The sequence below is a fragment of the Rhinolophus sinicus genome, chromosome 2 (genome assembly GCF_057876585.1).
Source record: "Rhinolophus sinicus isolate RSI-liver-muscle chromosome 2, RSI-T2T, whole genome shotgun sequence".
In the NCBI taxonomy this organism is placed as follows: Eukaryota; Metazoa; Chordata; class Mammalia; order Chiroptera; family Rhinolophidae; genus Rhinolophus; species Rhinolophus sinicus.
Window position 1 is genome coordinate 104,315,159 of NC_142502.1, and position 17,526 is coordinate 104,332,684.

The following is a 17,526-nucleotide window of genomic DNA, read 5'->3' on the forward strand; positions in this document are numbered from 1 at the left end:
CTGAAAACGCAATCATGTAGATTTTTATGATAATAACTTTTCAAAAGAAAGAGGAATAAAGAAGACCAAAAATTTAAATGCTAATAATAAATGGCTGTATACGTGTGACAATGGCTATTTTAATGAGCTTTTAGGTATTAGGCCTAAAACCTTAAGATAAATGCTCAGTGAAGAGAGGATGTGTGCTTTCATATCTGGGTTATTTGTTCATTGCCAATCAAGGATGCTGGTGACGTCAGAGCCGGAGGTACATCCTTGTACCCCTGCCTCCATTAAGCTTGGATTCCTGTAGCACCTTCCAAACAAAGAGAGAAAAGCACACTCTGTGACACTGGTACGATGATCTCATTTTCTAAACTAAAAGTTACATCTCTGTGCCTGACAATGGGTTAGGATGATGGAAAGTGAAACGGATCTGGGAAATCTGGGAGGTACGATTTTCCTATTTATTTTCAAGTTGCCCCACAAGACAAAAGATCATTCTATTATGAAATAGGTGACACTAAAATCCGAAAACAAATTATTTAAGCGAAATCAGTGGCAGAATCACAATTCCCATTTTATGGAGCTCTTGGCATTTGGCCAAACAAGGACTTTAAGATCGAACTGGATGGCGAGATGAAGCGAACATGCAGCAAACCAGGCTGTACAGAACTCAATGGCAGGACAACTGGAATAAGCCAACAGGAGCCAGCTAAGAGGAAGTACCACGCTGGGTTAAAGCAGATGGGAGTACACCCAGGTCTGCCAGCTCCGAGTACTCCATTAGGAATCTGCCGTCTTCAACCATCTCAACCCAGCTCCCAAAGTAACCTGAAAACTAAGATTTAAACTCCCCTTGCTTTTAACAAAACGGCAGGATTGAACAAGCCGTCCGTCGTTTTCTAATTTTTACTTTCATGCCTCCAGTTTAGAGGTGCTTAGGTTTGGCCATCCTAAACCAGCACTAAAACTACCCCAAAACAATTAGAAAAGACAAGGAAGAAAGATAAAGGCTTTCCTGCATAAACTGCAACATTTCCAACTCATAAAGTCTTCTCCACGGCCCTTTTCTTCTAACTAACATTTCCTCTAAATACCCACCTAGAAGTTTGGGGGAATGGGGAATTATGAAATAAATCTTAAATGAAAATGGGGATCTGTCATCTCTCTGCTTGGAATTTTCCCTTCAGACAGGATGGCAGTAACATCCCCTTCCACCCAAGTTTCTTCCTTTTTGGCAGGCCAAGAAAAGAGCTATTTATAATGTTAGTTAGGTCTTCCTCCTGATCGCATCTGTCCTATTAGGCTTTTCTAAAACAGTAAGTACCACAGGGTTGCTCACCAACAAACAAAAAGCAGAACACAATGCACCAAGAGAACCAGGGAAAAACAACAACAAAAAACTGTCCAGGAGATTCCTAAACAAAGCCTAACCTGTATAGACTGTGCAGAAATGCGACAGCTGCCCTTGACGTGCACAAGAAACCCTGAGACGAGCCTTGACGGCACTTAGGGCAGTCACATCAGGAAGACACCCTAGCGCCTGGGTGAAGAGCTGAGGCTGTGCAGACAGCAGAACTCACTGCAAACGTGCCTCTGCCACTTGTCGGCTGTGTGACCTTGGACAAGTGACTAATCCTTCAAACCACCTGCTCTGCATCTGTAAATTCTACTGTGCTAGGCTCCCCAGGACTTAAATGGCCCATGGAAACTAGAACTAAACTGGCTGGAGCCAGTTTAATAGCATTAGGGGTGAGAGACCCACGATGTGTGTGTCATGGCGCCCTAAGTGCACGGACATGGAACTGAAGTGCAGCCTCACCTTCTGCGCCTTACGCTTTGAGATGGCATCTAGACGCTGGAGAGAAGGAAGAAGACAGCTGATGAGAACCTGCAGCGTTTGAATCCGCCTCAAACACCCCTCTCCATTCATTTAAAAACTGGCGATACATGGATACACAGCAGGTGGCATGCCAGATCTGGGGTCCTGAGGACTGAGAACAGGCCACACGGACACAGCCCTTGCCTCTGTACGGTGAGACAGGTGCCGAATGAGGTCCTGCTCGCGGGGCGACTTGCACACGGTCGGTGGACATGTGAGGGGTGCCCTCTATGCAGGCACTGTCCTAGAGGCCGGAAAAGCAGGTGGATTTAACACAAAGAGTCTGCCTCATGGAGCTTGGATTCGAGGAAGATGGACAGGGAGGAATAAACAAATAAACAGGTAATGTGATGCCAGGAGTGTAAGTGCCATAAAGAAACAAAAGCAGCAGCTACAGCAAAGTAAGGGGATAAAACATGACACTTTAAGGGAAAGACCCCTTTAAGAAGGTGATCTTTGAGAGGAGAGCTGAATAAGAACGTGTGGGCATCTGAGGGAGACAGGCAGAGAGAGCATCAAATGCAAAAGCCCTGGGAAGGAACACGCATGACCAGGGCTGGAGCAGCAGGGAGCCCTGCCTGCACGAACCAGGCTGACAGAGGAACCGAGTGAGTGCAGGTCAGCAAGTGTTCACGGGGCATCTACGTGCCAAGCTCTGGGGGAGATCCAAAGCCCCCCTGAAGGAAAGGGGGAGCACTTTCAAAACAACAGGAAGAGGTAAGACTCTGAAGTCCAAACCATGCTGATCAGAGTACATCTCTCTAACAGGGAATCAGGTTCCTCTGAACTGATTGAAAAGACCCATCAATACCCATGTTTACGTTGACGTGTCACTTCTCAGACCCAGCAAGACTCAGTCAAAAAACTTGGGGTAAAATTGCTTCAAGTCTCTGTGAAGTCAAATAAGAACAAGAGAAAATACACTGAGACCCTCACTCTGTCCGGCCCAGAAAGCAGCCCAGCTCCAGCGCCCGCTGCTCCACGCCCATCCTGACGGCACTGGCTGATACTAACTCCACCCCCTCCGATTTTCCAGATCATCTACTGCGTCCTCACCCCAGCATGTACTGAATTTGGCCTTGAACCACAATGAATTCTTCATGCTGCTCATCCATCCACATCGTTTAAGCCCTTTAGGGGAATCCCTCATGTTTCCAAGAGCACAGAACCACGCAAGGGATTGGCCCAGGACCACCAGTTTGCAAAGTCTAACATTCGGGTTTTACTGACCTGCCACCCCAGTGTGACATGGGCTCTATGCAGCCGAACAAACGTGCTGCACTTGTAGCCATTACAAGCGGCAACAATCTCTTCATAGAACATACAAGAATACTGCATTCGTACACAAAACACAGAGAAGGAGAACCACAAGTTGGAACCAAAGTGCCCAGCCCACTTCCATCCGTGGCTACTGTGTGCGGCCAGCTCTCGGGACCAGCTCTTAGCGGGCGGTAAGCTTGCTTCATGTGGTTGCCAAGCTACTTAACTGCGTACTTTACACAAGTCAGCAATAACATCTCAGGGCGCCCGCAGACATCCAATCCAGTTCAAGTCAATCAATGTTTACCCACCACCTTCCACTGGCCAGGGTGCTGGTCTCCACCCTCGAGCAGAATGGGGAAGTCAGACAAGTCATCAAATGACAATACTGTGCATTATGTGACACTCTGCGAAGGAAGTACACAAAGGGTGGCCATTGGGGAAAGGGGAATTAGGGAGGCTTTGCAGAAGGGCAGCTACTTGAGCTGAGCCTCAAAGCTTAGAAGGAATCAGCTGGGCGGAAGAAAGAAAGAGGAAAAACCCAAATTTAAAGTCCTCCGAGGAGTCCCCACAAACTGGGGCAACTGCAAGTAACTGTGAGTGGCTGCAACATGCAAATGAGAGATGGGTGAGGGCAAGGATGGCAGGCAGGCAGGCAGAGCCGGGTCTCGGAGGGTCCTACGTGCTACCACAGTCTGCAGCAGGGAACCATGTTTTAGAAAAGCCCTTAGAACAGCTGGGAGGTGGGAACCTAGAGGGTCCATTTGTTATTCACCAGACTGTTGTCTGGTGAAGGCCTGACATGCTGCAGAATTTGAAAACAAGAATCATTACGTGAAGCGGTTGTGTAGATGCTGGACTGGAAGACGTGTGTGACTAGATCCAGGGAGCCCAGTTAGAAGTGAGCAAAGCACGCAAGGAGCAAGGGCCTGAATGAAGGCAGGGGTAAGGAGCACTGAGAAAAAAGGATAGATTCAATAGAAAAGACAGGATCTACTGACTAAAGAGGATGGGGCACAGGGGTCGGTGTGAACTGAACAGTTCAGTGGCTAATAAGAGCGTACAACTCAGGAGGAAAACCAGGGTTGCTTTCTTTTGTGATTGCCGTCATGTGAGGCAAGAGAGGAGAGAAGAGGAGGCAGAGGGGGTTTTGTTTTGCATTAGTTGGGGCTGAAATGAATTTGGACTCCCACATGTAGATGCCCGTGGGTGGGTATGAGGGTCGGGAATACCATGGTTATATGGTTAGGTCAGGACAATATTGAGGTGTGTACATGCAACCTGTATTGGACCCTGACAACCATTTGTGGAGTAGGAATGTACATGTGGTTATTTCCATCTTCCGGGTTAAGAAAACTGAAGTTCAGATGACTTGCTGATTGTCATACAGCTAATTAGTGTGGAATTCAAACAGCATCCCACGTCTGACTTCTAGTGCATGTTCCCTCCAGTTTTCCCAGGCTCTTGACCTTGACTGTTGAAAGAAAACAACAGGGCTCCTCCTCCGTGAGTTCTCAGAAGGTCCAGGCTCTCAGGGCACCAAAGCAGGAAGGGCCTCTCCATTCAGACTGTGAAGAGGGAACAACAGCAATGGACTTGAGGGAGAAGAGAGGTTCTGGATGGTTCTCCACCAACTCACATTAAAGCGTGACGGAAGGTCTAAACCGGAGTTTGTCTCATCAGCCCTTTTCTGCCAAAGTCCTTCAGTTTTCCTCTTTGGGTTATCCTTGCAAAGGCAGGTTTATCTCTGAACCTCAGGAAGGGCTGGCTGGCAGTCTCCCAACACAATGAAACACTGTCCAGAGTTAGTCTAATTTTAAAAAGACTTCATCTTACTCAAACGAATTGGACACATCCTCACTAAAATTCTTTCTCTGTCCTTAACTGTTGAGGGTAAAAGGAAAGATAACATGGAGCCTCTGAAACTGTCACCATCGTCCAAGAAGCGTGTGATTCTTAGAGAAAGACAAAACTTCCATACGTCAAACAACCAGCATCAAGGCCCCAGAGGAACGCTAGCTAACTGGGAAAAACTAAACATGTATTTTTATTTCTGCCCACTCCTAAACCCCATTAAAATGAGAGTAAAAACAAACAAACAAAAAGGGACAGGAGAAAAAGACCAGTGAACATAAAATAAAGTGTCAACATTTTTTGAAAGATGAAGTTAAGGGAGCAGAGCTGAGAGAGAGACCCCCTGGGCACACACGCACCCTGGGAAGACTCAGGGATTAGAGGTGCCAGGGTTGATGAGGGGCTGAAAGCAAGGACGTGATACAAGCTCCGTATAAGAAGGGGCTAGACTATTCGGTCTCTGATCACGTGTAGGGCAGCCAGCAGACCGTTACTCCTGTACCCAGGTAGGAGAAGGTGGATTTATTCTGTGAAGAAACTGAATCAGACGGGCTCTAGACTCGGACGTTAGGAAGAGCTGAATGCAGGGAGAGCCACTGTACTAACAAAGTACAGAGACGCTCAAAGGAAGTCTGCATCCTGAAGGCCAAGACCCCAGCCTGCTCATCCATCTGGCTCCCAGAATGCTGAACCCTCCACCCCCAGCCCCAAACCGTAGCTTGGAAGATTCTTTCCTGGAGACACCAAATGCTGCCACAGAAAAGTTCAATAGATGCTGACTTTGGGGGAGTCCCCAACAAAGCAGAAGGGTTCCTGCCCAATCACCGTATAGTATAAAACCCATCCTTGCGAAATTCCTCCTACTTCTGCACAGACTATCCAATCGGCTTTCTGATGTCTCACTCGTAAATGAAACCGACAACCAAGGATCACCACACATTTGAAGAAAGCATTCAACATGAAAAGACGGAGCACAAAACAAACAGAATAAAGGCACTCACAGGAACAGAAACAAGGAACCAAATAAAACCTCAACAAGAAAAACCTACTACCACACAAAAACAGGATTAGAAATAATTGGAACAATCAGTGCAAAGTTCTTGGAAATTAAAAAATGACAGTAGAAAAAATATATAAAGAGCTAGAAGATCAAGTTGAGTAAATCTCTCAGAAAGTGGAACCAAAGAGATGGGAAATATGAGAGAAAAGATCTTAAAAATTAGAGGACCAAGAGTTCCAGAGAAAAGTGAGAAAGAAGAGAGAATAAAATTATCAAAGAAATAACTTCAGAAATTTTCCTAGAACTGAGGGACAGGAACTTCCCGTTGAAAGAGTCCATGCTATGCTCAGTACAATGAACAATTTTTTGTAAGACCCAACCCCAAGGCACAATGTGAAATTTCAAGAATACATTTCAGAACACATGAGGTAAAGAGAACACAGTTTCCAGAGAGAAAAAAAGGTTTGCATACAAAGGACGGAGTGGCATCAAAATTTTCAATAGCATCTCCGGAAGCCATAGGACAAAGGAGCAATGCTTTCAAAATTCTGAGGTGACATGACTTCCAACCTATAATTCTATAGCAAATTATCAGTTGAGTATGAAAAGAGAATAAAGATAATTTTAGACATGCAGGGTCTCAAATTTGAGCTCCCACACACCCTTTTATCAGAAAGCAGCTAAAGGATACGATGCCCCACCAAATAAGTGAGCAAAGCAAGAAAGAGGAAGAAGACAGGCACCCAGGAAACAGCGCAAAATGGGCAGAGAACCGGCCATAGGCGGGGTCATGGGGTGGGGGTGGGGGGGTGTCTGCAGGAGAAAATGCAACCCACAGAATCAACTCATGTGTCCGCCTGGCACGTGGAAAAGGATATTCAGGGATTTAAAAATCACGGTTGGTGTTTGGAAACTAAGAGTGAGCCAGACGTAGGAAACTCAGAAAACCAACAAGAAAATACCTAACGGGGCTGTCCAAGAAAATAGATAGGACTGTAGTGGACTAACTGGCTCACCAGGTGGATTATACTAACAGCCGTAATATTCTGAATAAAACATTCAAGACGGTGTGACTAAAAATGGTATCTATATATCCCTGAAGGACGGAGGAGAGGCAGTGGACCCAGGGAGGGCACAGAAACACACATCGGCAAGTTCCTTGGGAGCAGGGACTGCTGAAAGCCTTGCCCTTCACTCTAAGAACTGCTATTTCTGTCGCTGCGATCGCAGACAAACCCAGCACTGCCTCTCTATCGATGCCTGGAACAGGAAGGGGACTCTGAACAGTGGCCTGAGGGAGCGCAGAGTGACACTTGTTTCAGTGTGGACGAGGACATGAGAAACTGAGAAGTCCCCTACCGGGAGTGACCGCCACCAAGGAGCTCTGCTGTGCTGCCATGTGCCCATGAGGATTCAGTCATCGAATCTGCACAAGCCACATCCCCCTGGTTTACACCATTACTTTGGGGGCCCTTATCTTTTATTTGTCTCAGTTTACCTCAGCATGGCTTCTTAACACTTAAGCATTCACTGTTTCTCTTCCGCGACTACTGTACAAAAAAGGCACAGAACTGCTGAACTGCATAAAAATGGATTCAAAACGCTGGTTCTAAGCGGCCAATCATTCAATGCATTCGCTCACTGAGCAAAGCAGTTCCTGCTGCGTGCTCCGTGACAGCGGGGGCTGGGCCTGCCTTGTGCCACCTTCCCAAGCAGCAAGCACACCGCACCTGGCACACGCAAATATGCAAACATCTGGGGAGACGAAAGGAGGGGGAAAAGCCACAGCGCTGTTCTAGGTAGCTTACAATAAATAAGAGGAAGTCCCTGCCCCAAGCCCCGCAGACACACAGAGACAAAAACGGTAATGCCGTGTGGTACCTGCTATCGAGGAACTGGGCAAAGGCTAAGGGAGCACAGAGGAAGGGCACCCCGTTAGCAAGGAAAGGGGAAGACAGGGCTTTGCAAACGGGGAGAGTTTGATCATACTGAGCCAAGGTGATCTTTTAAACACAGACACTTCCCAGTTTTCTGCATTCCTCAGATACGGGTCTTCTTTCCTAGAAGAACATGTTCCCTCCTGCCTTTTCCCCCAACCCCTCCCCCCCCACCCCACCCCAGTCTCTTCAATCCGGAGCAACGCCGTCCTCAGGCAACTCTCCTTCCCTTCTCAGGCCAGGTAGGCTTTTCCTGAGCAACGTGTACAGCTCCCTGTACTCCACCATCATTGCAGTGCTCTCAGTTTCAAGTTCTATAGTTGTCATTATTTGGTTGTCTTTCTCACTAGACCACAAACAATTTAGAGGCATATCCAAATATGTTTACCACTGTATCCTGCCTGCCAAGACCGCCCTGCACCTGGCAGGTGATGAGAACTCCACACCTAGAGGCACGAGGGGCCTCGCTACTTCACGGACGGTACGGTGAACTATGTTTAAAATAGATTTTTAAAACTATTTATAAGAACTCAAATATCCTCTGTCACATTATTTCTTGGGTAATAAACACTGCACAAATTTTATTAAATATATGTGCAGACTCATACTACTCTAAGACAACACATTACCTAGAAAGAAAAAGCAATGTTTCCTCTATTTTTAGTGAATGTGTGTGTGTATCTGTCTGAAGAAGAGCAGTTAAGTGTGATTTGCTCCCTGGCTTGTCAAAGTCCAAAGGCTTCACTGGGCTGAGGTAGGAAGACAAGAGGCTTAATCAGTCACGTTTATGGGCAAAGATGCCTCCACCTTAGGGAACCATAAATCCTGGCTTGGATCTGTTGTCCCAGCATAATTATTAACAGCATCCTGGCCTGGACAATAAGTTACATGGTCACTTTACTCCATCCAGACTTTGAGACACCGTTCCTGGACTTTTGATTCTAAAAGGCCTGGAAAAAACAGCTAACATTAAATGGTACTATAAACCAAGCACACTTTAAGTGGATGAAACAACTATGTACTTCTCACCAGAACACTCGGAAATGGACAAGTATGGAAGTGAATAACTTAGCCAGGAACACAGAGCTAGAATGGGTGACACTGTGTTTAACGCCAAAATCTTAACCAGAGTGCCACATACGACTTCTTGAAAACAGCTCTCTCCTGGCTGTTTTTCTCATTCCTAAATAAGATGAATTCCCCATAGCTCATATTCTTTCATTTCCGCTCTGTTTCACTTCCCCCACTCCCCATTCATTCTGCCTTTCTCTTTCTTGCTCTCCAGAGTCACATATAAAGAGGAATGAGAGTGAGGCACTGTGCTCTAGGTAGGAACGGGGTCCCAGAGGGAAACGAATAGAGGTAGTTAACTGAAAAGCTCCCATAACATTTCCAGAAATCCAATTAACTGACAAACTTTGTTACCTAATGTAAGTAGTGAAAGCATCAACATTATAATGAAAGATATAAGTTGACTAAATTCATTTAATCTGAAGATATTTAAGATGACAATTCTGTTGTTTTGAGGAAATTAAAATGACAGAAATTTCAATATAGAAATTAATACACACAAATGGAATGAACACCTCAAATGAAAGGTGTTGTCAGATTCTAGGTCCTACAAGTACCACATATATTTCCTAAATGCCCCAAGAACCACAGACGAAAACGGTATTCGTAACATGGCTAATATGTAAGCTGAATGTCAACGGTCTAAGTTTTTTTCATACATGTGACTGCCCCCACGAGTGAATCCTGGACGCGACTCTTATGAGCTATAAAATCTCTAGGGAATCATATAACCTCTAGGTAAAACGAGATGTCACTCACCCTACCTACCCTACCCCGAGAGACGTATTTTATGAAATACATGGGATAATATATGTGAAAAAAAATGTAAACTGGAATCTAAGATATAAGGACTTGGCATCAATATCCAAAGTGAGGCAGGCATTCTAGAGAACGAGACCAGTGCATATGTGCTGACATGAAAAAACATGTAAGATATACGAGGTGAAAGTACACCTGCACAACAGTATGTAGAAAATGATCTCATTTCTGTAAGAACAGTGTATTTTTCTAAGCCTGTACTAACACACGGAGGCTATATCCCAAACTGTTAAAACTGACTCGTTCTGGGAGTGTGGCGAGCATTACTTTTGTATAACACTCACACTCTATCTCGCTCTGTCCCCCTCCTTGACCAAACTTTAGTCAGGCTCCTCTGAGCAGTTTTCAACTAGGCCTTGACGTTGGTCCCATCCTGTCTTTGGGCTGCTCAGGGGAGTTTTAACAAGAATCCTGGTCAGCAAGTTTAGCAACAGTCCCCCCACCTCCGATATCTGTTTGAGCTCCCACCCCCACCTTGAACGGCTCCGTCCTTGGCCTGCCTTTAGCAAAACTCCTTTAGGTCAGTTTAGCAAGAATCCCCCACGCTTGGTGTCTCTCCTCTTGGTAATTTTCCATCCACTGACCCCCTCACCCTGCTCCTTGGCTATAAATCCCCCTTGTCCGTATTTTATTCTCAGTACAGCCTGATGTCTCTCCCCTGCTGCAATATTCCTATTGCAGTGGTCTTAAATAATGTCTCCCTTACTGTTTTAACAAGTGTCAGAACAGTTTTTTCTTTAACAGCACACACCCACTTTTTCTTTTTAAGTGAAGCCAGATCTATTCCAGGGAGACAGGCTTCCGGTTATGAGATTCTTAAGAGAGTTCTTTTAAGGAGTTCTGAACAAAATTTATTTCTGGGTTTGGCCTCCTTTTTAAAAAACCTCCTGTGGTCTTTGATTTTTCCAGCCTCTGGGGGATTAAAATCAATTATTCCCATTTGCTTCTGAATGGAGCTCTCCAATTACAGAGGCTAAGAACAAGCTGGCCCAAACGACTGCAGTATCAGTCCCCAGGGGAGGGTACCAAATGGGTCAGTGATTTCAAAGGCGAGTGGATTGTAAAAGATGTAGGAATTGTACATAATGGTTGGGTACCGCTAGTTTAAGTGATGGTGCGGTTCGGGGAAGTGAATGAGTCAACAGGGGGTCCAAATCCCAGATATTCTACATCCTGAAACAGTTGGCAAATCTGCCCCTTCCTCTGCATTTCCAAAGCACTGCCTTACTTCTGAAAGAACCTCCAGAATGATGTTGCCTTTCGTCCTCCACTGACGGCAAAAACCACTCTCGACACTGTTGTCACTATTAACGTTCTGAAACGTGCATCCACTCAGGTTTTTCTCCTGAAGAGATTTGGGGGTTCTCTCTTACACACAGGAAAACCCTCCCAAGCTACCCCCCACCCTACCTTTTCGGCCCCACCCCCAGGACACACTCTGGGCGCCCGGTATAGGCCACTTGTCTTTGTACTTGCAGTTTTCTCTGCTGTACCCCATCTCCATCTCTGAAATCCCAAACATCCTTCAAGGCTCCAACGAAATGTCACCCCACTTTCTAAGGGGAATTAAGTTCAACGGCTGCTCTTTATAAAGACCCCTATTTAAAACATTTGTAATGCTACGATGCTCTCTTTGCTTGTTTACAACCAACGTGTCTCCTTCATCAGACAATGATCTCCTCAAAGGCTGGGGCCCTGTTTTATTCATCTCTCAATCCCCAACGCCTAAAACCATCTTGTCCAAAACCGAGACAGTGAGAAGGCCCACGCCAGACTGGAACCAGGCCTCCTGTCTCCCAGTGAAACGTTCTTGTCGCAGCACCACACACTAGCAAAACCTTCTTCACTTCCTCATGTGACACTTGTCCTCAGCTCTCTCCTTTGATGATCCCCCTGCCCTTCTCCCCTTACCTCTCTTCACGAAGTGACCTAACAAGAGCCTCGAACATTCAGTCAAGCGTACACACAGATAAACGCTCGAACCGTTAAAGCTCAGAAGCATTTTCCTAACCAGGTAAGTCTGTGAATCTTGGTGTGAGGAACAGGCTGGTACTGGAATGTTCGCTGAAAGGAAGGGGGTGAGGTTACATCTCGGGTTTGCAAAGGAAGTCAGGACACTCTGAGGGGACAGAAGCACAACAAGTATTCCCCCGCCTGGGTGGGGCTAGCCTCTGGTCTGCCTGGCATCTAGTCCAAGGCCAAGGCTTCTTATTCAAGCAAAAGACGTCTTTTACTGTGACCCGAGAGAGCCAGGATACAAGTAACCACCGCCTTCTCAGAACCATTTTACTAGTAACCTCCTCTGCTTTAGTTCTATGCAGCTCAGGTGACTTCCCGGGCAGATTATTTCCTTTCTAAACATTACGTTCTGTTCTTGAAGGAAACATGGTAATTATTTCTGAAAATTTGTACTTACAGGTTAGACAGATCAAATTTTGCTGCTTTAAGCTTTTCTGTTTAAACTAATTTTTTAAAGTTATTTCTCCACAATTTAGTAAGCACTGCGGCCACTTAGCTATAACTTCTGTTAGTAAAAATAGCTGAACAAGGCACATTACTTTGGCAAATTAAGAAAAAAAACAAAACAAAAAATGTTGGCTTTAACCAAGTCCAGGTTTTCTCACTTTCTTGTCTCTGTTTATAATACGTTTAAATTTAGTTCAATCCCAAAGCCTGTCCCATGAACTCTTCTGAGATCTGCATTTAATCAGCTCCCAAATCTGCTCCACTTGCCAAATTCCTTCTCTGGGTTTTCCAAAAGGCACCGAGTACCCTGTCCTTGGAGTCTCGTTTCGGGTGACTAAGGACCTTGGCAAACACCTGGCTGAAAGGCAAGGCCACGCTGTGTGGAGAGCATCTAGCAGCTGAGGAATGAGAGACGTGACCATGAAGGTTATAAAGGAAACAGCTTCCCAGACAGCAGAGCTTTCCCACAAACAGCTTTTTGCTTCTCAAATTGTAAATGTTTAAGCAAGAGGCAGCCATTTACACAACCGAAACTGTGTGGAAAGAAATACCGCTTCATATATCAAAGATCAAGAGGAAAACCCTATCGTCTGCTGATGGCCTAGAGAGTGAATAAATCCTGAAAGTCTTTAAGGAGTCCAACAGATGATGTCTTTTAGAAGTCCAAAAGCTACAACGGTCTCCTATGTGCTAGGTGTCATAGTAGACACCTAATAATATTAGCTCCAATTTTCATAGTAGATAATAAGAATTTGCATTTTATGAACTTTAACATGCTCGGAGAGATGAACAGAACATAGAACTAGAGAGAGGTGAGCCACTTGCCTAAGCACTCACAGCTGGCATAGGGAGCCAGCACGCAAACTTGTTCTGCTGATCCCACAGTCTCCATTACTCTACTTACCACCTACTTCAATCAATAGTCTGGTAGATTTAAGTAACTGTTGGTTCATACAGTCATCCCTCGGTATCCATGGGGGATTGGTTCCAAGCCCCCTGCCCCACCTCCGTGGATACCAAAATCCATGCACGCTCAAGTCCCTTATATAAATTGTGTAATGGGGGGGGCCGGTTAGCTCAGTTGGTTAGAGCGTGAGCTCTCAACAACAAAGTTGCCGGTTCAATTCCCATATAAGATGATGGGCTGCACCCCCTGCAACTAAATTGAAAACGGCGACTGGACTTGGAGCTGAGCTGCGCCCCCCACAACTAGATTGAAGGACAACAACTTGACTTGGAGCTGATGGGCCCTGGAGAAACACACTGTTCCCCAATAAATTTTTTTAAAAAAAGGCATAATATTTGCATATAACCCATGCACATCCTCCCGTATACTTTAAATCACCTCTAGATTATTTATAATATCTAACCCAATGTAAATGCTATGTAAATAGTTGTTATACTATATTGTTTAGGGAATAACAACAAGAAAATATAGTCTGTACAGGTTCAGTACAGATGCAACCATCCTAGGTTTAACTACACAGTACACATCAGCAACAATACAACTTTTGCCCCCCAAATATTTGCAACCTACAGTTGCTTGAATCTGCGGATATGGAGGGCTGACTGTATAGGCATTGTGTTAATAGTGAAATAATAAGCCTTTAAAAGTCTAACTATATTTCTATGTCAGCTCCTAATACTTATGCTTTTGTGCACACATATGTATAGCAATTACTAATAAAAATTTAGACTGACTTAAAGCCAGGACTTACTATGGTTCTAAACTGTTAATATGAACTAAAAATACCACACTCTAAGCTGGTTCTTTGAAAACATCAATACAACTGATAAACATCTAGCTGGGCTATCCAAGAAAAAAAAGACACAAATTACTACTACCAAAAATGAAAGAGGGGCCATCACTACTGATCCCATGGATTTTAAGGATAATAAAAGAATATTATGAACAACTCAATGCCCACAGATATAACTTACATGACATGGGCTAATCCCTATCAAAATCCACACAAGAAAAATATATCATCTGAATGGCCCAATAGCCGTTAAAGAAAGTGAATCAATTGAAAACCTTACAAAATGCAAAGCACCAGGCCCAAATGGTTTCACTGGTGAATTCTACCAAACATTTAAATAAAAAATGATACCAATCCCTTCCAGAAAATCGAAGTAGTGGGAACACTTTGTAACTCATCCTATGAGATCAGCATTACCCTAATGTCAAAACTAACCAACAGCATTACAAGAAAGGAAAATAACAGCTCTCGTGACATAGGTGCAAAAATCTCTCATGACATATGTGCAAAAATCTTCAACAAAAGACTAGCAAATCAAATACAACAATGTATAAAAAGAAATATACACCACAACCAAGTGAGATTTACTCCAGGTATCAAAACAAATTAATGGAATCCATCAAGTCAACAAGATAAAGAAGAAAAATCACATGATCATTATCAATATATACAGAAAAAGCATTTAACAAAATCCAAAGCCTGTTTATGACAAAAATTCTCAGAAAACTAGCAATGGAGAGTAACTTTCTCAACTTGATAAAAACCATCTGTAAAGAAACCTACAGCTAACATTGAATGGTGAGAACCTAGGTGCTTTCCCCCTAAGATCAGGAACAAGACACGGATGTCCCCTCTCACCCCTCCTACTGGAACATCGTACTGGAAGTCCTAGTTAATTCAAATGAAAATAAAATAAAAGGTATTCAAACTGGGGAGGAAGAAATAAAACTGTCTTTGTTCGCAGATTATATGATGATCTATGTGAAAAACCCCTAAGAATCAACAAACACCTCCTGGAACTAAGTGATTACAGCATGGTTACTACAAATGTCAATTGCTTTCCTATATACCAAAAGGAACAACTGGAGTCTGAAATTATTAACATAATACCGTTTACATTAATTAGCACCCCAAAATGAAGCACTTAGGTATAAATCTTACAAATAAGAATAAGATCTATATGAGAAGAACTACAAAACTCCGATAAAAGAAATCAAAGCTCTAAGTAAATGGAGAGGTAGTCCATGTTCATGGACAGGAAGATATCAATTCTTCTCAACTTTCACAATTAAAATCCCAGCAAGTTATTTTGTGGATAGCAACAAGGTGATTCTAAAGTTTATATGAAAAGACAAAAGACGCAGAATAGCTGACACAATATTGAAGGAGAAGAACAAAGTTGGAGAACTGATACTACCGGACTTCAAGACTTACGATAAAGTTAGTCTGTGGTGCTGGTGAAAGAAAAGTCAAATAGATCAATGGAACAGAATAGCCCAGAAATAGACCCACACAAATACAGTCAACTGATCTTTGACAAAGGAACAAAGGTAATTCAATGGACAAAAGATAACCTTTTCAACAAATGTTGTTGCAATAACTAGACATATACGTGCCAAAAAAAAAAAAAAGTCTATAGACATAGGCCTTACACCTTTCACAAAAATCAACTTAAAATGGATCATGGGCCTAAATATAAAACACAAAACTATAAGACTTCTAGAAGATAACATAGGAGAAAATCTAGGTGACCTAGGGTTTGACAATGACCCATTTTGGTATAACACCAAAAGCATGACCCATAAAAGAAAAAAATTGGTAAGTTGTACTTCATTAAAATTAAAAACTTTTGCTTTGTGAAAAACACTTTTAAAAGACAAGCCAAAGACTGGAAGAAAATCTTTGCAAAACACGTGTCTAATAAAGGACATGTATCTGAAACATACAAATAACTTATGTAATTCAACAATAAAAAAACAAACAACCCAGAATTGAAAATCAATATACAAAAATCTGTTGTTACACTGAACAAAATATAAGAAAAAGAAATTAAAAAAAACAATGCAATTTACAACTGCATCAAAGATAATAAAATATCTAGGAATAAATTTAACCAAGGAGATGAAATACTTGTACACTGATGAAATAAATTGAAGAAGGCACAAAAAAATAGAAAGCTATTTCGTGCTCATGGATTGGAAGAATATTGTTAAAATGTCCACATTACCCAAAGCAATCTACAAATTCAATGCAATTCTATCAAAATTCCAATGTCATTCTTCACAGAAATAGAACAAACAATTCTAAAATTTTGATGGACCACAAAAGACTCCAAATAGCCAAAGCAATCTTATGAGAAAAAGAACAAAGCTGAAGGAATCACACTCCCTGATTTCAAACTATATTACAAAGCTAGTAATCAAAATAGTATGGTATTGGCATAAAAACAAACACATAGGTCTATGAAACAGAACACAGAGCCCAGAAATAAACCCACACATATATGGTCAATAAATTTATGACAAAAGAGCCAAGAATATACAATGGGAAAGGACAGTGTCTTCAATAAATGGTGCTGGGAAAACTGGGCAGCCACATGTAAAAGAACGAAGCTGGACCACTCTTACACCACACAAAACAACTCACAATGGATTAAAGACTTGAATAAGCAGGAAGCTCCTTGACAGTGGTCTTGGCGATGATTTTTTTGGATATGACACCAAAACACAATAAAAGCAAAAACAACCAAGTGGAACTACATCAAACCAAAAAACTTCTGCACAGCAAAGAAAACCATCAACAAAATGAAAAGGCAGCCTACTGAATGGGAAAAAATATTTGCAAATCATATATCCGATACGGGGCTAATATCCAAAATATATAAGAGCTTATACAACTCAATAGCAAAACAAATAATCTGATTTAAAAATGGGCAGAAGATCTGAATGAACATTTTCCCAAAGAAGACATGTAGATGGCCAGTACATACATGAAAAGATGCTCAACACCATTAATCATCAGGGAAATGCAAATCAAAACCACAATGAGATATCACCGCACCCGTCAGAATGGCTATTATGAAAAAAACAAGAAATAAGTGTTGGTGAGGATGTGGAGAAAAGGGCACCCTATACACTGTTGGTGGCAATGTGAACTGGTACAGCCACTATGAAAAACAATACAGAGGCTCCTCAAAAAATTAAAAGTAGGACTACTGCATGATCCAGCAATCCCACTTCTGGGTTTTTATCCAAAGAAAATAAAAACACTAACTCAAAAAGATATATGCTCCCCATGTTCAACGAAGCATGATTTACAACAGCCAAGAAATTAACACAACCTAAGTGGCCATCGATGAATGAATGGATAAAGAAAATGTGAGATAGATATAGATATATCACAACGAAATATCATTCAGATATTAAAAAAAGAAACCTTGCCAGTTGTGACAACATGGATGGAGCTGGAAGGCATTATGTTAAGTAGTAAGTCGGA

At 43.0% G+C, this 17,526-nt stretch overlaps 1 protein-coding gene across 10 annotated transcripts in view; it reads right to left on the bottom strand.

Annotated features, from left to right (window-relative positions):
• ANKS1A (ankyrin repeat and sterile alpha motif domain containing 1A) overlaps positions 1 to 17,526 on the bottom strand; it is a 172,741-nt gene that overhangs the window by 110,033 nt on the left and 45,182 nt on the right. The window lies entirely within an intron of this gene.